This window comes from Pithys albifrons, chromosome 6, assembly GCF_047495875.1.
Source record: "Pithys albifrons albifrons isolate INPA30051 chromosome 6, PitAlb_v1, whole genome shotgun sequence".
Classification (NCBI taxonomy): domain Eukaryota; kingdom Metazoa; phylum Chordata; class Aves; order Passeriformes; family Thamnophilidae; genus Pithys; species Pithys albifrons.
Genome location: NC_092463.1, coordinates 25,558,701 through 25,581,259, shown reverse-complemented (window position 1 = coordinate 25,581,259; position 22,559 = coordinate 25,558,701). Strand labels below are relative to the sequence as shown.

At 34.9% G+C, this 22,559-nt stretch overlaps 1 protein-coding gene across 2 annotated transcripts in view; it reads right to left on the bottom strand.

Annotated features, from left to right (window-relative positions):
- The window catches only part of SLC25A21 (solute carrier family 25 member 21), a 242,723-nt gene that overhangs the window by 115,986 nt on the left and 104,178 nt on the right, over positions 1-22,559 (bottom strand). Inside the window, exon 2 of one of the 2 annotated variants that reach the window (XM_071557905.1) lies at positions 6,698-6,871. The exons of the other annotated variant lie outside the window; for it this stretch is intronic. The gene's annotated coding sequence lies outside the window, so the exon portion shown is untranslated. The remainder of the gene's footprint in view (positions 1-6,697; positions 6,872-22,559) is intronic. 2 annotated transcript variants of the gene reach the window in all.

Here is a 22,559-nt window from a genome sequence, read left to right as displayed (position 1 = left end):
CTTCTCCAATGTCCAACCGATATTAACAACCCTTATTGTAGGGTTACAATACTAAAATTCATCCCAATTATAAACTGAGGCTTAAAACAACTGCTTTGTGTAAAAACATATTCAGGACTAAATACCCTGCTTATTAAAATGGAAGCAGTTTCCTAACATTTCAGAGAAGTCTGTTTTATATAGTAGAAGGAACTAGATTCTTGGCACCAAGTCGACTAAAACAAAACAACCGATTATCAAGTATCTGTGGATAGAATAAAAAAATGTGAAATATTTTCTTGAATGTGACCTGTATACACAAATGCTGTCAAATATTCTAAGATCCTATACTGCATACATTTTTTGTTGAATTCTATGTTGCGGCAACAGGTGATGACAGCACCACTATTTTGTGTTGTTTTAGCAGTCACTGGTCTTCCCAGTAATTTTCACCACTCCCATTTGCTGGCAGTATATCATGGCAAAGATTCAAGAGAAATCCACTATGAAGCTGTTTGTTAACTGGGAAATGTCAACATGCAAAGCCATGCCTAGAATTAACCTGTCTTTAACATTTTCAGGCACCCACACCCTTTCTTCTTTCCAAAACTTAATTACATTAGCAGCTTGCCAGAACTAAAAAAAACAAAGAAAAACAAACAAAAACCGCCCCTAAACAGCAAAGAAGAAGGGGAAAAGGTGTAGCTGTATTTAACACAAAGGTAGAGCAATAATCCTCCACCAGAGGCATGAAGGTTGGTAACACTAAACTTGCCAAGAGACAAATGTCTTAAAAATATAAATACCACCTGTGAAGAAGGAATCATTTTCCATCAGAAGTATGAGGAATTACTGCCAACAACTGTAATGACAGAAATTTTCAACTTCTTTCTCTGGGAAAATATCTGACTTTTATTGGTAATTAGATACGTATGTTCACTGAATTCTTAAAGATCCTTTCTCACAGAAGACACACTTTCTCTATTAAGTATTTTAAAATGAGATTTTTCTTTCCAAACAAAATGAACCCACAAAACAAGTGAGGATTCTATAATCCCCTTGTTTATTTCTTTAATACAAGGTCGAATCACTGACAGGTGGTCAGTTAGATGTCAAGTAAAAAAGGATAACTGTAAGTCTCAAATGTAGCTACAGTACTCTTAGAGGGTGTTAGTCACCTGTAAAGAATGCCTCTGCCATGGTGCACTGGGCCACACCATTGGCGATGCTAATAGAGGGGCTCTATAGCCCTTAACTATGTCCATACTTCCCCTGTAAAAATATATGTAGGAGAGCAAAGTAGTGTAATGTAATCAGCATCTGAAAAGTATTCTACAGATCTAAGTTTCTGGCATCTAAACAGTGGATATCTTAAAATGTGCAATGAAAAGTCAATCCTTCTTTGTCCAAATCTCTCCTCTTTACATCATCTTGAGCTAAACAGTACTATTAATACTCCTCTCGCAATAGCTGGGAAAATGAACCTACAGGAAAATTAGTTTCTATATGCTGGCAAGTCAAGTATTGTACTCTTCACAAACTTTTAAGAACAAGTAGATTTGCAAAATCCACCCTGTGAGAATCAGAACCAGCTTCAGTGTTTGCAAAAGGTAAATAGGTAAATGTTGGCATATTCTTCTTTAACACTATGACATCAAAGAAGTCAAAATTTCCTGCAAAGTTCCTGCAGACAACAAAACCTTTGTATTTTACATTATTATTGGAGGACTGTCACTGAAATACCCAACTAATCAATTTAATTCCTTGTTGCTACCTTATGTCTATATTTGGAATTAATTTAACTCAACAGAAAAGAGTGACAAGATTAAGGAATTAGTGCTAAGGCCCCCAAACACCTACAATACATGCACTCACTTAAAACCAGATTTTGTCTTATATGCTTTGGGCTCCTTTTTTCTTCTTAGGGTTTGGAGAATGCTTGGTGAACTGACAGTGGAACAGACAGCTTTGGTTCACTGAAAAGGTAGGGAAAAGGGGGTTTCGTGAAACAAAGAAAAATAAGGTTTTTCATTCATTTTCCCTTTTCCCTTACTTCCAGACAACATGGACTACTCTGCTGTAGAGCTAATTCTATGGTCAGTTTTGATGTCATATCAAAGATGACAAAATACAGATTTTGAGGTACTGTGCAGCTCATCTACTGCTGCATCACACCGCTGGCAGCAGGACAGCACCATGGATTCAGCATGAGCTTTTGTGTGAGACTAATGTCTGATTAGAGCATATTTCCATAATGTTTCCAGCAGTGTCAGGAAGCCACTGTTATCATCTGTTTCTGAAATATGTCTCAGAATTCCATGTTTTCACAGTTCTCTGCACCTTCTGGCACTCAACCACATAAGGTGTTGGCAGCATTTAGATTTAGAAGTCCCAAGACTGGCCACACTTTACATGGAATGGGGGAAGGAAAAGTTCATTTATTACAGTAATAGGAGGAAGGCATGGGAAAACCCTGGGACTTGAAGAAAGAAAATGGAACTCTAATGTGAAGTAGTGTTTGTATATGAAATCCACAGACAGTCTTACACAGAAAGCAACAGTGCAGATTTGGTCAAAAGCCGCATGTAGAACTGAATGTAGTGAACTGGGGCAAACACCAACTCTTAGGATGAAGAGAGACTCCCAGTTGAAAAGAAACTTCAAGTGTGCACATTCAGCTATGTGGAAACTGGAAGCTTTCCAGTGATGAAGACAGTACCAGGGCATCACCTCAGAAACCACTTTAAACAGACATGTATTCATTGACTATCCTTCAGCACAGGTGTGAAACTGCGACAGTGAACATTAAGTCTGTAACACAGAGGATTCTTACTGCAGCTAATGATGACAAGTATTAGTGATATAAATTTTAAGGTCTTATGCTCTTTTCTTAAACATGTGCTTTTTGCACCACTGCACCAGTTATTTTTGTTTTGCATGAAATCATATTTAGTGTGGGAGGGATCTCCAGAGGTCATTTCCTCTGACCTTAGAAAGTCCTGGTCTGCTCCACTCAGTTTGGTACTATCCACAAACTTGCCAGCCCATCATGGCAATCCTAATGGCCGCCATCCCACCATCCAGTTTGCACACCGCTGGTCCCAGTATTGATCCTCGAGCAACATTGCTGGTTGCTGACTTCCAACTGGACTTTGCACCACTGATTACACCTCCTAAAGCCCGGTGGTCCAGTCGATTTTCCACCTACCTTAATGACCACCGATCCAGCTCATAACTCACCAACATTGTGACAACTAGTGTACATGAGAGTTTGTTAAACATCTTACTAAAGTCAAGGCATACAACGTCCACTGTCCTCCCTTTTTATACTGAGCAAGGCATCTCATTAATGTATGAATAATTAAAGTAAAAATTTTGAGACCAAAGACTTAAACAAGTGTTATGTGAATTTCTTTGAGAACAGACACAATCCTATTACTAGGGGGAATAGCCTTCCAGTGGCTTAAAAAACTATAATGCTTTTAATACATTTGCTACTATTATTTTGTTTGTGATATTGACTCTTAGATGTTACTTAAAGCACTCATTAAAATAAACTAAGAGTCATTTAGTGATATGTAATTAATGTAATTGTGGAATACATAGGCCCTTTGATTTTTATCTCCCTTAATTTCATAAATCATAGAAAAATGTTTTTAACAACCTCACTATAACAGAGAAAATCTTACATTTTAATTAAACACATAAATTAAAGCTATGAGTCCTGTTCGGGTTTAGATCCCAAACCCCTCTTTTCATTGTATGCAATATATATCCAGAATTTTTCAGCCTTCACTTTTGTTTCTGTGCCATGACAGATCCAGATAAAGAGAAACATCAAGTTACAAAACATGAAAATCCTATTTTTTATCCTTTCTCTCCATTTAAATTCATCCCTGCCATCTTTTGGTGAACAATGAATCAGACTACAGATGTACAGCTTAGCAAAAGAAACCATAACTCACAGAAGCCTTGATTTACTGATGCTGTTACTTCTGAATAAACAGTATTTTCCAATTTTACAGTTATGCCTTACTGCGTTCTTTTCACTTAAATCATATTTGTTTCCAGTTGAAGCCATTTTCTTTTTTTCTCAAACACATTAGAAAATATATTGCATGTTCACCAAAAGCACAAATAAGTATTTAAGACCTGCATATTCTTGCTGTTCCCTCAAGATCTTACACTGTCATTCATTAGCTTGCTCTGGGCCATTACATTTCTACACATCTTACTTACATTGGCACTCAGCCAGCACTGACTGTTCAACTCTAGAAAGCCCTCATGTTTTTGCAGTTTTTGAAACTAGCATGACAACCATTCTGAAGAGTAGCTCTCCACTGGTAAGTTAAACTGCAAAACCATGAACATTGATGCCATTCTCTTTCTATTTAGTGTTGAAACTGAAACTATTTTTTCAGGTGCAACAAGAGCCATAAGAAATCCCTAACATGTAGATGTTCTGTAGCCATATTTTTAATGGAACAAATCTATTAAACTAATCTAGAAATGTAAAAAATAAATGCACGAAGAATCAAACCCTGAACAAAAATCATAGCTCTGACAAACGCTGGGAAGTAATGCAGTAAGAGAGGTCCATAGTGTAGACAGAACCACAATGGTGTCCTCCAACATATGAATGCATTATCATTGACTTAGATGCAATCTGGGAAAATATTGAAGAGGGAACAGTATCATATATCTGTAAAACTAGCAAAATATACAATGTTACTTAGTTTGCACACATTTTTGTGAAACCTATTTATTTCAACATATATTGCCTGAATAAATTTTTAGTGTATGCGATTTGATGCAAACCATTAGCTAAAGCAGTTCAGCATTACTATGTGACAACTTTTATTCAGTTAAGGAATTACCTGTAGTTTTAGTTTGAGAAAAATGCCCAAAGCTTTTTGCTACTGAGTCTTTATCAGCATGAGCTTCAGCAGTATCAGGTAGTGTTCTGCATCTTCTCAATGCATAAACCATGATTCATGAATAAAAAATCAGCCAAGTCAATGGGAATCAAAACTAGCAGATCCTAAAGGCCACAAGTTAATCTACTTCTACTTTACCAAACTGAACTCCAGGCATCTTCATCTCCCATGGTCCTTCATCAAATAACTTTTTTTTTACCACTCATGAAGGGAGGGAGGGAACCTGAAGCTTTGATTTAATGAATAATAATCTCACTGAGATTTGTCAAGTAAGTAAATGGTGTAAAATGCTTTTCTACTGAAAATATTTCTATCAGTTCTCCACTGTCTACTCCCCTAATTTTGTCTTGCTCTGATGTTTCATTTCTTACTGTTTCTGAGTCATTTAATGGCAGGTACTCTCTTTAAACTGTTAGTGGTACTTGGTATTATCCTTCAAATACAGTTTGTAAATCCATTTCCTGCGTGATAATTGCTTACATTACTTGAGAAACTAAGAAAAAAGGAGATTAGAAGAAAGCAACCATCATTTGTGCATATTCACAGGAACCGATCTGAAAATCTGACCAAACTCCACAGTGTCAGTTTTCCTAAATACTTAGACTTTTAAGTTTATGTGCATATTCAGAAAACAAATGAATAAAAAGTTTCAGGAAAAGGCTGTGATCTTGCTATGTGAGGAAGTAATTTGATACACTGTAAGAATAATGAATAGGTACATACACGTATATGTAGATTGGTTAAGACTAACTCCATTCCTATTTTCACTTTTAAATAGAGAATACGTAATTGAATAAATAATTAGTATTTGTCTATTCTTCAATGAAATTAGCTAAACATTAATTACAGCTCAGAATTACACTTTTTGATTTAGGTCAGTAACTGCAGGATCCCCAAAAGTATTTCTCATTCAAAAGAATTCTTCTATCATTATTTACATATCAAAGCATATTATGATCAGCAAGAATCCTGACACACAAGTTATCTTACAGAACATAACTTTTATTTATATAATGTCTGTTTCAGAGAGGAATTTATAATAAAATGCAATTTAGGGCATATTTTATTATGATTACTGTAGTTGGCAGAAATGCTATTCCACAAACAAATTGCACCACTTATTGAAATAAATGTCAGCCAGACAGCAGTTGTAGATTCAGAGGCTGTGTTGTAACACTGGCTGGTGAACCCTGTAAAATTTCAAAATTAAAAATCTCCACAACTGTAGAAATCCTCCGAGATAATTTTCTTGGAAGGTCAAAATTGTTTTCTTTCCCTCATGTCTGCCTGACTTTGCTAAGCCTGTTCTCTACACTTTTCTCCTACTTGTCACTTTTGTATTTGAATGCACCTTGTTTCTTTAACACAGAAACAGGTAACCAAAAGAGAAATAAAAATACTGATGCAAAAAAATCAAATTTGATAATGTGTAAGTGCGTGCAACTCTTACTGAAATGTATGCAACATAAAAATCTAAAAATGGGAACAATTCATACTCATTACATTTGTCCTTCCAATCTAAACTATTCAGACAGGTAAAAAGAATGTTACACCCATGCTACAGAACATTTCCTAGAATGGCGCAGTGCACAGCTAAGGAATAGAGGGGCATCTTTGAAAACCATTTCTGTTTGAGAGCCCAGCGGAATAAAAAGGGGAGGATTTTAACATTTTTACAAACCAGTTCTATAGTTTCATAGATACATAATAAGTAGTCAAAGTTGTAAGTATATTTTTAATAGTCAAATGTATCACTTATATTGTTCTATTTTTGCACTCACAATGAAGTTATGCATTCTGAAAGTTGGAAATGTCACATAGTCGTGGCATTCCTGTGTGAAAAGGAAGTCAGTAGCCTGAGTAAACCTCATTAAAACTTCAGGTATAATCAGAAGATTGGACACCAACATTACTCTTCTTCAACAGAGGGTATTCCTTCATCCAAATTCACATATCTAGAAGAATAAATAGTGCTATTAGTGACAGAAAAGATGCTGGGTTTTTTACATAACCAGTCAAGTATTCCGCTTACAGTGTCAACTAGCATTCCTTCCTTAGCTTCTGCACTTCTTAACATTTTCTTAACAGGTAAAAATAAAATCAAATGTAATTTTAACTCACACTGCCTAATAATTTTTGTGTTGATGTACAAAAACAATAATTACTTCTACTGCTTACTAAGTAAAGCTTACATACATTCAACTGTAGTGAACTGTTAGGACAGTTACAGAAAACATGTGCAGTCTTGTACCTGAAGAGTATGGAAGAGAAACTGTAGTGAGCACAACAAAGAGCACGGAAGGTTATTAAAGGACTGGATCTCCTCATGTATATACCTGAAGAGTCTGAGAGACTGAGAGAGCTGGCACTGCTCAGACTTGTGCAAAGCAGACTTTGGAGTATCTTACAATATGTATAAATACCTCATGGCACAGAAGGTTGCCTTTTTTCAGTGGTGCCCAGCTGACAGGAGAAGAGGCAAGGGGGAAAAACTGAAATACAGGAACTCCTGTTTCACATAACAGTATTCTGTAATGGTGAGACTGAACAGGTGCCCAGAGAGGTTGTGGAGACACCATCCTCAGAGATACTCAAAACCTAACCAGGCATGGCTGTGAGCAAGCAGGAGGTTGGACTAGGTAATCTTCAGAGAAACTTCCAATCTCCAACCTCAGCTGAGAACCTTGAATTCATTGACCATTTTCAAATGCATTTAAAAAAGGGAAAATTATCTCAATTATACACTATTCTTCTAGAGAGTTCTTTTTTGTTGTTTGTTTGTTTGTTTTAATGAAGCCACAGCTGGGAATTCAAGTTATACACTTTTAGTCTAATAGTCTTATCAGCTTTTATTAAAAGTGAAGAAATTGTTTGGCAACAGCCATATAGCTAGTTGCAAGTGTTATTATCAATCTATATGGTCAGTGCACCAAACTAGCCACAGCTCATATTGGCTTTGCCCAGCTGTAAGAGTAACATAGGAAAAGCTAGCAAATATTACAGGATGGTATTTGGAAGGAACTCAGGAATCACAGACAGAGCACCTCAGGTATAAAGACAAAGAAATTGAAGAATTTATTGTTCAGCTAACTAATGCACTTAAAAAAATTACTTTGAATGAGATTAATAAAAATATCACATCTATATTCATTTTTTGCTATTTATCATGGGAGAAAAAAACTTGCCTTCATGCCTGTGCTGCAAAAAACCCCAGCAGAATCATAACATTATATGCTAGTAGCAAGAAAACAAGATGCAGTTCAGCTAAAGGATAGCAGAAAGGGCAATGGCTTACACATAAAGCAAAGGCACATACAATTTTGGAGATCTCTGAAATAATGCAGATAACTTTGCTTGTAGAGTCTGTGCCCCAGCATTCTGCTGTAAAATGAGGCTTGTACTCACAGTGATGTCAGAAGGATAAATACATCCAAAATTGTGAGGTTGTCAGCCACCCTAGCAGGAGAAGTACATGTTACTGCTGAAAAAACTGCAGTCATTTGCATCTTCCAGCTACTATGTTTTGTTTTCATCTTAGTATTTAATTTTTTATACTGTATGAACAATGATACTTTTTACTCCTCAGCTTCCATCTATCCATACCTTTTCTTATGCTAAGAAATTTTGCTTTTTATGTTTCTAAATGCACCTATCATTCTTGCAAAGACAAAATTAGCTACTAAAAATTGCAGAGAATGAAAAACAGCTTTTAAGCCTTGATTGTGGATGATAAAACTACAACTTATAATGGAACCATAACTTTTGTAAGTAAAAATACAAATATTGTTAAAACTCAGGCACCTCAAATCAGTAATGACTTTGCTTATGGGAAATTAATGAATATACAGTAGTGTGCACATAAATCCTTGCAGGATCAGAACAAAGGGCCTGACTCGACACCTGCTGAAGTTGATAGAAAGGCTTTCCTTTTAACAGATTTCAGCAAGTTTAGAATCCAGCCATCAATTTTTCCTGTGAAACACTGAATAGAGATGACTAGACTTTAGTAGCAAAGGCATGGTTTCACATCCCACTCTCTAGAAGGAGCTGGGAAAAGCATGACCGACCTGATGTTTCTCTTGGACTGCTATAAATTAAAAGCAACTTAGCTGAAGTCATTAGTGTAACATGAGGAAGGTAAGAAACAGGCCCAGGGTATTGGTACATGGAGCTGTATTGTACCAGCCCCCCTTAAAAAGAAACTTTTATTTAACTTCCATTCCGCTTAGAAACTAATGGCATGATGTAACTCAGGCAAGGTTTCTAAGATTGCATCTGGTGAAATAAAACATTGCTTTGTTTACAAGTTTACAAAAATGTGTCTGAAAACCACTGATTTCTATGTATGTACATCCCAAAAAGCAGAACTACTTTTTTCAACTACATAGTTAAAAAGTTACTGCCAAAAAAGACCTCACAACTTCTCTAGTTTATTTTTAAATGTTTGAGTTCAGCCATAAACACCCCAAAATACAAGTTTATTGTGGAAGATACATATTCTTAACTATAAAGTTATGAACGGAGTTGCCACTTTGATTCTTCAATTAATTGTAGGAAAATGCAACATTTTTACAAGTACATTTTGTTTGCAACCTCTTATCTCTCAGTTAAGAACTCAGTAACTTCTTTGTTTAGTGTCTATTATCGACACAATTGCTTAAAAGCAGGTATGCAAGCTTTCTCATTTAACTGTCTTACATGTAAACTGAAAAGTGCAGGCGTTTCCTATGCAGTGCAGCCAGAGGATGCAATATTTTTTGTTGTATGACTAAAAGAAAGTTAATATAATGGGAATGCAGTTGACTATGTACCAAAATGTATTTGATCTTTACTCTTCAAGAAGAAACAGGAAAATGATGGATCTTAGGGAAGAACTCTTTCTTTTATAATACTTATTCATACTCCATGTTGTAATAAGATAACAAATAACAGTTATATACATGAATATAAAATGATGTCTCAAAAGTGAAGTGCATTTTACTAGAAGCCCTGAAATAAACCAGCCTTTAATGTCACTAGAGATCCCAAGTCAATGTACAAAGCAATCCTTTGTAATGTTCTATCATAAATTTTAAACATGCAAACCTTACGTGGTCCTCAGCCATTAAATACAAATGGGCCAAATTCTATTCAAACTTCCACCTGGGGGAAGAAGGTGAATAACCAGAGCATAAATTGTGTCAAAATTTCAGCTGGCAATCAGCACTGTAAAGCATAGTGAAGTTTACTTACAGGAATGACATTTTATAAATTATTACAAGTCTGTTTTTCCTAATATTTTAAACATTTCTATAAGGTTTATATTGAAGATGCTTGGCAAACCAATCTACCAAATCAGTAAAGTTATTTCATTTTACTTTACTAGTATGTTTTCTTATTGTGCAATACTCATTTTGTTTATTTAATTTGCCTGCTGCATACATTTAGGTATTCATTTTTAAGATTTATTCACAGAATATTGCAGAAGGATAGAAGCAAACAATTCTACTATGTAAAAAAAGTCCTTTTCTTTATTAAGAATCAACAAATTAGCATGAACATGCAATTATTTCACCTGTGAACAATAAGCAAAGTACAGCGTAAAATACAATTACATCATCCAAATCACACACTATCATAAAATGTATTAAAAAGGAGTTTATTGTAAACACTAAATATGGCACTCTTGGCCGTTGGCTTTCAGGAAAATTTAAAGTCTCTAAACCTGACAAATTACTATTTTAATTAACTATATAATTATATGTGATATATGTATTGTGTGTGTGTATACATATGCAGCAAAGTTAGTTGTTACAGTAAGTTTAGTCTTGGACAGGGCCACTGGCTGATGAAACTTGTCTACAGACACTTGGAGACATAACTTTACTCAAGCACAGAGCAGCAAGGAAATGAATGGTAGCCAGAATCAGTTTTCAAAATGCATGCAATTTTCCATGGAAATACAATTCTATAAACTTTATCTTCTGTTTTATTTCCAGTGCCTGGGCTTCTCAAGCCTTTACAGAAAATTGGAATTAACTAACTGCTAAAGTAGAAGATAACTACATTAGAAAATACATTATTGAAAGTAATGTCTCCCTAATTAAATCACTGTAATGAGTCATATAAACAAGGGCTAACTGCACTGCAGAATCTATTATTTACTAAAAATACAGCTTTATTAATTTAACCCTCTTTAAAAAAAGAGTTATACAATTAAAAGTGTAATTGTTCTGCATATCTTACCTCAGGCTTGAAAACTGCTTTTGTTTTCCAGTTATTTCCAAGATTTGCTTTTCCATAGCTAATTATAAGACTATAATGAATACCCTCTGTATAACCTTTCACATCTGAAAATCTTTGTTCAATGATAAGGAATTTTATTTGCCTTAACTAAAGTAAATTTACTCAGAAAAAGTTCCTTACCATATAAAAATTTAATTCATTAAAAGAAGCATGCAGAGCACATACTTTTCACTTGGAATGAATACATTCTTAGAAGTTTGTACTGAACTACTGTTTTAAAAAGCACCTACAGACAATAATAAAAAAGGTAAAAGAGCTGTACTGTCACCTAGTGGATAAAGGTAGTAGAAGAGTATACCTAAGATTGCTTTTTAAGCTACTGATGGTTTTAACAACATTAAAATACACTTCAAATATTGTATTTTGTGAAGAGACAAGTAAACATCAAGAATTGGACCTATTGCTGATATAGGTCCTATGAGTACTTCAAAGAAAGACCAAGAGAGCCTTTGGCTCTCAATGTATCTTTTAATTGTTTTGTTGTAATGTCAGGTATTACATTTTAAATCTGAATGTAAACTTCGCATTTTTAAAAGCTTGGGATGCAGGAGAAAACTCTCAAATTGAGAGGCTGACTGGTAGTGTAGACAACATATAGAATAAAGCCAAAAAAAAGCTGTGCCACCAACCCTTCTTTTGTCTTCTGCTGTGAATACACTGTCTTGTTTTTGTACTCCAGGATGTCTTTAAAGGAAGTCTGATAAAGCAAGACTACTTATGTGATGCTTCTGAGACACTAAAATACATTTATACTATAAAGTTTAAGTCACTGAGATAATAATTCAATCTTAATTTAGGCATGGATTAGACCCCTCCACTTGTACTGTTTCAAAGTATACCTATTTTTTTTTTGAGCAGGTAAATATTTAATTTATTTTTTTTGCCAAAACTTTTCACTATATTAGTTTCTGTGAGGCAGCACCAAAGGAAAAGTTTTTCTTCAGGGTGTTGGTGTCAAAGCTCAAACCAAGACAATGCTGCCACTTTCCCCTCCCCTTCTTGTACAGTGGAAACACAGTGACAAGTTGTAACCAGTTTTAGACATATGATGGGACTCCCTTCCACATAGCCTAATATGGCAAGGGAGGAAAAAGATTTTGTGAATAGTCATTTGGTTTAGTAGTTATTTAGTAGTCATTTGACTACTAAAATAGACTTTTAAAGAAGGAAAAGTAATACCTTTTAGTGAAAAAATCCAAGGTATTATCTTCTACTTGCATTCATTCAATAGGCATACTCTGAAGAGAATTTCCTGTTCCATTCCAGCATTTGAAGCACTGGCAGAAGCTCTGTATAACCACCTCATCCTTGTCCGTGGATTGAGGAATTACAGAGAAATGTAGCAAGTATAGATTTCCTGTGGACAGCCATTTTTATGAAGTCTTTTTTTGCAACACAGAGTAACCCATTTTAGTTTTGCAACAATTAGAAAATTCTGTGGAAATACGCATTAAAGCATGTTGCCACGAAGCATTTTTATCATAACAAACAAGGCATAGGCACAGGAACTTCTACAAGATGCCTTCATGGTGTTGTATTACCTGACATTAAGTCATTTCATCCTTGTTTGCCTTCAGTGAAGCAAATAGATTTACTTGTTCTTAATGCTCCAGTCAGGAGACTGATTAATTCAAATAAGTTTCACATTAAGGGGGAAAAAAAGGCAAATACCATCCTATCTTATATTGCAGTTTTCAGAAGACTTAAAATACGAAGTCTATGGCTTTCTAGAGTTGAAAAATACCTGTAACATCTAGGTTGTGAACATACAATCAACCTTGAAATGTTTGAAACAACTAAACAGCTAACCAGCAAAACCTCTGCAAATTGAAATGCTGGGAAATCAGAAATTATTATAAGACTGCAAAATATTGTTCATAATTTCCATTCAACCATATTTACAGAAGTTCAGTCATATTTTATTCTCTGTTTTGACGTCAAGTATTTTAAGTAAAAGGTTTCTTTCCATATGCACCTTCACATGTTTACTAAAACAGTGTATATCATACCTACAGAAGAAATTAATAAACATTTGTAGACATCATAGTCACATGAGCTTTAGTATACATATTTTCCAAGTGAAAAGTATGTATTTTTCTCTTACACATCCCTTATATCATTTGCTTCCCAGTTACAAATTGCAAATACTCAGCTTGAAACAGAACTGAGTCAACTTCTTGCACTAAAGAAATTCTTACTGAGCTGAAGTACTGAGCACAGGTAGAGGTGAACTATGAGTTCCATGTGACTATATGCAATTTAAAAATATAAGTGGCAAATACTGATGTACTACTTTGTCCTTGGTGTGTGAGATCTTTTCCTCAGTCTCTTCCCCTTTCTACTGACTGGATTAGTAGAAATGCTTGCAACAAATATCCATAATTCACATTCTGCAACCACTCAGCAGTATGTGCTTAAAGCTTGCACTTTCGGACAGTGTTCTTACAAGTAAACATGTTTGCTAGAGTATTCAAAGCTGGCAAGCAAACATCAGAGGCCATGATCAATCAAAGTAATTTTCAAAAAGGCTTGGAAAAACACTTAGAAATTCCTTCCTAGAATGCAATACCTTGTAAGCTGGATTTTATAGAATATGAACTTTAAACAATACTAAACATTCACAATATTGACTGATACTTCAAACAGACTATACCAAACTTTAAATTATAACATGGAGGGGTATCTCCAATGATAAACAGATAAAAAAATTATTTAAATTAAAGAGCTACTTTGGGTCTAATAATTTGTTTCATCCAGAGAAACAAGATGGTTAATAGTTTCACAACCACGGGTGTGGGGAATCCATTTTAATTCTCTGTTCCTCTTTACAAGACATTAATTATTAAAACAAGAACAGGACATTCCAGAAGTTACTCTAACTGATTGTTTCCTAAAGCTGGAAAATGAAGTCAGCACAGACTTACTCTTTATACTCAGTGTATTTTGTGGAGTACTTTAGATAACACAAATGAATTAGGAATTTTTAAAGAGTGGAAAAAGCACAAGACCTGATAATAGGCAGAAAAAAATTAAAAATATTTCCCTCTGACAGTAGAAATAGATCCATTTTGTGCCAAAGCAAATGAGACAGGTACAGGGTAAATATTAACAGAGAAATGAAAACTGCCTTTTGTGCTATATTTGTAAAAATGGAATTATCTGCAACCTGTACTTCTTCACACAGACCTTAAAAGCCCACTGAGATACACATACTGAGGACATACCAGTTTGAGAAACCTTTTTCTTTTTCCTGAACATGTAATGGCAGTTAACCATGTTCAAAACACATGTGCCCTAAATCATCCATGTTAAGGCAGAGGACAGTGCAAAAACTGTGGAACTACCTCAGAAAGTGGCTGAAGTGATGGAGATGGTTGTATAAAAATGGTCTGTGGAGGGCAGAGACTTTGGTTAGCAGGCTTTTGCAGTGCTGGTCAACTGCTTCCCTCACTTTCTCATTAAGATAGGGTGGTTGTGGCAGGGCTGGGCGCATCACTGACATCCAAACCCTATCAAGTTTCTTTGAGCTAAAAGTGGACACACCCATCCCCCATGGGATCATAGTCTTCCATCTTGTGCATCTCTTTCCTCTAATACCTGACTAAAAAGGCTCACAGTTGAAAATACCCTGAGGCAACAATTTTCTGTGAGATTTCCTGCTTCTTGAGTTCTGTAAGGTTTCTTCTTTCACCTCTTGTCTCTGCTAAAGTGGGAAGTTCATAGACACAAATGCAAAAAGATAAAAAATATTAAAAAATAAAACATTTCTTAGACTAATAAAAAAATTCTAAGAGAAAAACGTATCTTTGGTCTGGGTTTAATTTTCAATGAAGATTAGGGATTACTCTAAAGCTTTTTTTGGAAGTTTTATTTACTTTGTAAGAATCCTAAGTTATCATAATTATGAAAATGAAAATTAAAATAACAAATGATTTCATATATCACTGTAAACAAAAGATGTTAGTTTGAGACTTGAGACCTTGTTTAAGTCCTCAGCCCAACCACAAGCTTCCTGTGTGACCTATATATGCCACTTAATCTATCCGATGTTAGTTTCTTGGCTGTGTAATTATGCCAGTATTTCCCTGTCTCAGAGGCATCCTGTGAAGATAAAATGAATATTTATTTGGTTTTGTGTTAGCATGGTGAAAAAACGTTAAATATACCCCAAAAAATGGGAATAAGTGTTGCAGAGTCCAATATAACTTAAAATAGAAAAGATGTTGAAAATGGAAGGATTTATGGTATAAGTGATTTCAAGATTCTCCTATTTCTTCTTAAAAAAAAACCACCAAAAAAACAAGAGAGAAAAGGAAAGAAAACCCCAACAGCCTGTTAACAAGCTGATAATTATATAAACCACTTACACAGAGACCAGTAAAGCTGTGAATGCAATAGTACTTTTCTCAGCTAGATTAATTCCAGAACTAACCTATAATAATTTTAACAATGAGCAGTGATACTTATTCAAATACTCTTGTTTTCTGTAAGTTTTTCTTCTGACATACAATGTAATCAAAGACTGGTGTTAAATCAGAATCAGCAACCTAGCAAATGGCAAATGGCTGCAAGGCTGTATAACCTTTCCTAAATGCAGTTGCAACTTGGGAAATGGAAGCATCATGTCCTTAGGAGATGTCAGGCACAAACACCAAGCAAATACAATTCAAAATTAAGCGAACTTTTCTATGGTTTGTTTCAGTATGGACATAGCTTCCTATGAATTAAAAGATCATGAAAAATTATTTAACTGCATTTAATGATGAAGAAACAGTTGTAATTTCTGCAAATTCACACCATTGTTAGCATCTAAGTTTTAATATCACCATTAGAACATCAAAAGAGCACAATTCAAAGGTCTACAGCTGATACAAGTATTCATAAGAAATAGCTAGAATACTTTGGGAAAGCAAAGGCAGGAATCAATAACAGCCTGCTGTCTAAATGCAGCAAACAAGACCACATATCTACAAATACATTTAACACTTCATATCATTGTAACAGGACAGGGGGAAAGGGCTTCGCTCCAGCAACCTGACTACATACCTAGCTTGCAGTATCACAGACCAGGCAGACTCTGCAATGATAGATGTTCCTAGCATTACTGCTGACACAGCTTGACTTGCCCAGTCAAGTTTTGAGTATTTTCATGTGTCTCTTCATGTTTCATTACGTAACAGTTTCTATTATGTATCTCACCTCTGATAGCACTGTCATTATGGAAACATTTCTTTGGTAACAGAAAACCCTAACATCCTCCTGAGTAAAAGGTCAAATGCAGTCAATTTATTGCAAAAAAACCCCAACAACCCGCCAAAAAATCTCAGCTGCAAGTTATTCCTTCACTCCAAGGAGTTTTATATTTTCCTTGTCTTTCGAAACAACCCACAAGTGATAATGAAATGCTTAAAGCAATAAGAGAGAGAATCAGGTTTCATCTACCTGGACTGTCTGGCAGCATACTGTGTAACAATAAATGAGTGTTCTTAAGTCACAGCATTTCACTGGAAATGAGGCAGAACTTGTGTATTTTAACAGCTTTTTACAACTAGTAACCACTAGCAAATTTATTTTACTTTCTCAGGGAAGACCAGTGAACGTCCCTAACTTAAACTAAAGGGCCATTCAGGGTTGAAGACAAAAAGCACTTCTGCTTAGCACCTGAGTAATACATGGAATATGTACAGGTGAATCAAGAGGACTGGAATCAAAGATAGTTTGTCTTTGGCTGGTCTGAAAGGTCTGACTCATTTCCAGTTCTGTGATCATTTATTATCCAGGAAAGAAAGGCTAGCTTTCTGCAGTGCAAACACAGTGGTGGTCTCCAGCTCATGATGAATACATATACCAGGTCTGCTCTGAATTGCATGACATAGAGTTTTCCAACAGCCTCTGACACCTGATGTATGTTTAAACTTCCTAGCACAGGAGAGCCTGAATATCTACCTGCATGTACTTCTCCTTAGAGTTATTGCACACAAAATATGTTCTTAGGCACCATATTATCAAAAAATGTTACAGTACAGAAATATTTTTAATCAGTAATTTCATGTCGCATAAAGACTTATTTCCCTACTGGCATTCTGACTTCAGAATAACAGAGGAGTTTGTTTTGGTCCTAAAACAACAGTTTCCATATTTTCAGTTCCATGCTATACAAAGTTTAGACAAGATCTGATTTACATTTGCAGAATAACAGAAAATTAGAAGACATCGATAACTTTTTTTTTTATACTCAAATCAGTACAACTATTGAAGCATTTATCTGCACTGCTTTGTGATAAATAGCAGGAACGCCAGCCAATTATTCTTGAACTTGGGAGTTACATGCCAAACTAAGCATTTCAAAAGTCACAAAGTTCTAATTAAAATCAAAGTATTCACTGGAGGAGTATCACAAACCCAAGAAAATTCCCTGGCAACACTTAACAGTTGTCAAATTGGTAGTCACACTGTTCTTTACAGTTTACTTGTTTTTGGAGATAAAAACTAATTTTACCACTGCACTGGAAGCCATACCTTCTTTTAGTTTTAAAGAGCCCTGCAGTTTGAGTAATTTTAAGTGTTAGCACAGGGGCAAAAAAACTCCCCACCAAAACTAAAAGCAATATTAAAATATTATCATTAATCAAATATTTAAATTATGAATTAGAAAAAGATATGCAGTCTTTGATCTGTAAGGGAAAGGATACAATTACTGTGCAACTTTGTTAAAATACATAAACCCTGAGTGCACAAAAGAGAACACAATTTAAAGTGCTTCTCCAACTGTGGTCCCTCTGAAATTCAGTTTAAATGTGTAGGATTGTCTAACTTTTTAAATAATGTGGTTTAGTTGATTAGCTTGATGACTATGCTGACTCCAGCACACACAGCAAATCTGAATCCATTAAAAAGACAAAATAAAGAACAAAAAAATGCCTTTTCATTCAGCTCCTAATAAATCAAGGCCAGTAAACTCTATGCAGAATTAAGCAAAATGTTTATTACTTTCTAAGGCATTCTAGAAACATCCCGTTTGCAAAAGGATGCATACACTGAGCACTCATAATTGCTGGTAAGTTGGTTTTTTACAATTAGTAATATCACGCATCATTATCTGAGCTTAAATCTTAAAATTCTTTCAACAATATTCAATATTCTTACAGTTGTACTGAAGTTTATTTACCTGACTCTCATTTAAAAATGAGGGCACAGAAAACACCCTCCACTCTGCTTTATGAAACTTAATTTCCATCACTTAGTACTCTGTTTTTACTCTGTCAAATCGTATCTATAATTTTTCCAATTCTTTACATTCCTTCTTAGAAGGAAGAGGATATCTTTAGTCTTAGTGGAAAAGACTGTGTGTTGTCACTCTCTAAATACTGCTATAAGCATAACATGACTGGAAAAGATTCCAAATCAGTTTCCTTCAGAAGTAAAATCAGGTATAAATAGCAATTATAATTCAGCTAAATTCTTTCATGTAGGTCCCAGTTAGTGAGAACAACTCTTGGACAGATTAAGTCCTCTATCTGTGCAAAATCTAAGAACTATAATATTAGACATTTTGAATATAGGAGTCTATACAAGGAACATCAGACAGAAATCATTACCCAAACTAGCAGACAAAGGAAATTCACTTCCCATAGAATCAAGACGTGATGAAATTATACAGTTGGATAACCTTGGTATTTTCCAAGACTTTTCACAAGACAAACTCAGTCTGAGAGTGAAAAGAGTCAGATGAAGACCACAATTCCCTTGTATCTCTGAAGAACCAAGATTACCTGATCCACTTGGATGCTATTAACTTCCCTTTGTTTTTCTTAACATGTGGTAAAAAAAAAAGTATGAAATATTCTGCCTATATGGAGAATAAGAAAACTTAAGCCTACCATAGAATATCCTGAGTTGGAAGGGACCCACAGGGATCATGAAGTCCAGCTCCTGGCCTTGCACAGGACATGCCTTAGAAGCATTGTTGTGGTTTTGGATTAACTGATACACTCTTTTATCTGAAACCTAGATATACACAGGTCTTTTAGTTACTTATTTTTTAATATTACTTGTTAGATTTTCTCCAGAATTGGGTGGATAACAATGACATAATTTCCGTGACTGTATCTCACTCCATATGCTTCAATGATCCAGGACAGGCAGAACAGTTTTGGATTCTATGTTTTGCTGGCAAAACAAATGAAGGGGAATGTTTTTAACAAGCATCTTCCTTTTCATCCTAATCAATACTCTGTCAGGACAAGTACACTGAGTTTATACACTGATGCAAAGCCTTATATTTTGAGAGAAAGAAGATGAAAGCAGACCAGCAAACTGCGTAATATTTCTAACGTATTGATATAATTTTTTTCCCCCTGAATAAACACAAACACAAATGTGCAAACTCAAGGAAGACAAAATCATAGCATGATCTTTAAGGAAAAAGTTGGTATTAGGATCCTTTAATGAATTTTGTTTCAACTTTTAAAAACCCCTAACTTTTGGAGTCCATGTCAATTTTGATTGAAAAATACCCAGAGACTCCAACTTTAGCTAATAAAATTGATTAAAAACTGAAAAAGGTTCTCACTTCACACTCACTAGAAGTAAGAGCAACCTACATGTTGCGATTAAGATGAAAGCTTAAATTTTACATAAATTTAAAGAATGGCTTTGAGTCTACAATTTTCATCATTTCAAAACCAATTCAGTACTTAGTTAACTAGCTGTTGTAGTTGAGAGTGTAAGATTCTGAATGTGAAGTGAGATTAAAGACAATCCTTCTTCCACTGATCTGATATCATAGAAGAAATACATAGACTTCTTTAATAAATAATGGCACCATCTTTCCAGTTCTTCCACTTCCAACCATTGGGAGTAGACATCTTCAGATCTGTTTTTCCAGATTTTTTTCTTTATGTGAAATTCAAAAGAAATAGTCCTCCAAATAGAATACAAATCTATTCAAATTATAGATCAACGGTTATTTTCAGTTTCGTTTTCAGTAAAAGACTGATTTCTATAACATTTGCTCAGAAGGTTGATCCCAGAATCCTTTTTCTAAATATTGCTTAAAATTCTGGTATGTTCATCTAAAATTTTCAGTTCAAGTGAATATTTTCAAAGGACAGAATAGGTCAAGAAAATCATGTTTATAAAAGAATCGAAGAGCATCCATGTGTTGATTATCATAAGAAAAGATAAATACAGAAAATTTTTCCAGTACAGAAAAAAAAAAAAGAAGAAGAAGAAAAAAGAGACACTGTATGAAGTCCCACATTGGTCATACATTTTGGTACTGGTCAATAAACCAGACCACCATATATAAACAAAACATTCCATTCAGCATTATGTCAACCTTTAACAAAAAGATCATCAATCAACTGGAAATGCATGTTCTGTGCACCTGTAAAATCTGATGGACATTCTTTCAAGTTTTTATTTCAACACTGTGTCTGTCAGAATTACCCCCCACTATAAACTCACTATTAATGTTGGGAGAAGTTTTCCAAATGTCACCAAAATGAATTAGTATCACACTGAGCCCAAGACTTAAGAGAGTCACCATGTGCATTTATGTATTTTTCCTCCTGTAATACTGACATATTTATATCTTTTCCACGTCTGTTCCAGGTCTGGTGAAACTGCACAGTATGTGTCTCATTTATTTTATTAAAACCTGGTGACAAATATAGAAATTTAGTTGCACAAAATTTGTTGTAAAATTGTTAGCAATCATGTCCATCTATAAGATGCTCTAAATTAAAACAAAGTAAACAGAAAGGATTTTATTAATAGTATGACAAAGTGAGGTGACCTATTGCACTACACATAATTTCTAATGTGCTGCTGGAACTTTGTGTTTCACAATGAAGGACTCTTCTTCATCGTGGATAAAGGGTAAGAAGATCAAAAAGCTGGAAACCAAATCCAGACAAATTAAGACTAGAAATAAAATACTTCTTAACAGCCATGTTTGTTGGCCTTTAGACCAATTTCCCAAGTGCTTGTGACCTCCCTGTCACTAGGTTATATATTTTAAAAAACAGAGTTAAGGAAGGCATGCAGTAGTTGTTTCATCACAGAACTCTACCAAAATAGTGCTTTCCTGATTTGTAATCCTTTAATTTATATTCAGTTTACTGCTTATTAACTTGTGTTCGAGAGTGAGCTCTAACATACTACAATAGCAACATGCTATCACTTAGTTACTAATGGGTATGAAGGCTAACAAATTTCAAGGTGGATTTGGCAATGGTGTTTCAAGGGAAAAAGGCTATTTTCCATTTACACTTCAAACAGCATATATATGCACATGAATGATTTTGAGAGCTATTCTCTTGACTTCAGTCTGTCTACTACATAAATAAATTGAAGCACAGGACTTAATCACTAAAGATTTTGCAATATTCTTGGAAAACTATACATTTTGGTATATTCATCTGTCTTCCAGAAACAAAAACTGTACCTCTCATCTTCCTCATCACACGTACAACAAAAAACAAAATGCATTCTCCAAGTGCATCAATTAAGTATGTCTGATTTCTTGTAGTCTAGCTAGATTTTCTATTTGTTTTCCCCTACATCACTAATTCAATAATCTACTCTGACACACTTTAGTAATCTACGATTGCTTTAGACCTTACTTTGCAACCTAAAAGGCTTTCATTATGAGGAAAGCAGAATCCTGAACAAATGAATGGTCATTCAGGTCAGAGTTCTACTAATTTGATTTAAATGTTTTATTAAAAAGTCCATAAAAGTCATTAAGGTCATAACATGAGACCCTCATTCATATTCCACTTGAGCAAAACTACACCTTCTATAGACTTCAACAACAATTTCTCTTAAGAAAACCTTGCCATAGTTTTGTTTCAACTGTAGGTTTTATGATTTGTCCTGAAGTGAGGAACAGACACTTACTGGTAGTAAAGACACAGACAATAAATGTATACATTACATAAATATTAAAAAAGACTTCCACAAAGCAAGTTTTATGTCATGTGTGGTTTATGAATTCTTTGCTGGATCCTGGAATTGTTTCACTTGGACTAGGTGTTAGATTTCTCTCTACAGCTGTGTGAATCCTGCAGGGTTCAGTTCACAAAACGAACCCCTGCAGTTTGATTCAGAAGGTTTGGAAAAGACCCAGTATTTCTCTGTTCAGTTACAGATTCAAGCATTTGGTCATCTCTTGAATTGTTAGCACATTTATGTTAAAACATTAATCCCTTTAATCACTAATGAATGAAGGCTAGGCAGCCCAAGGACTCCTCCTGTATGTGTACATGGATGTAATTCACAGAGCTCCACAGTGTTTCAGTCCCCCTGAGGATCTGACTATAAGAAGGAGGAACAGGAGGGTTTTCCTGCTCT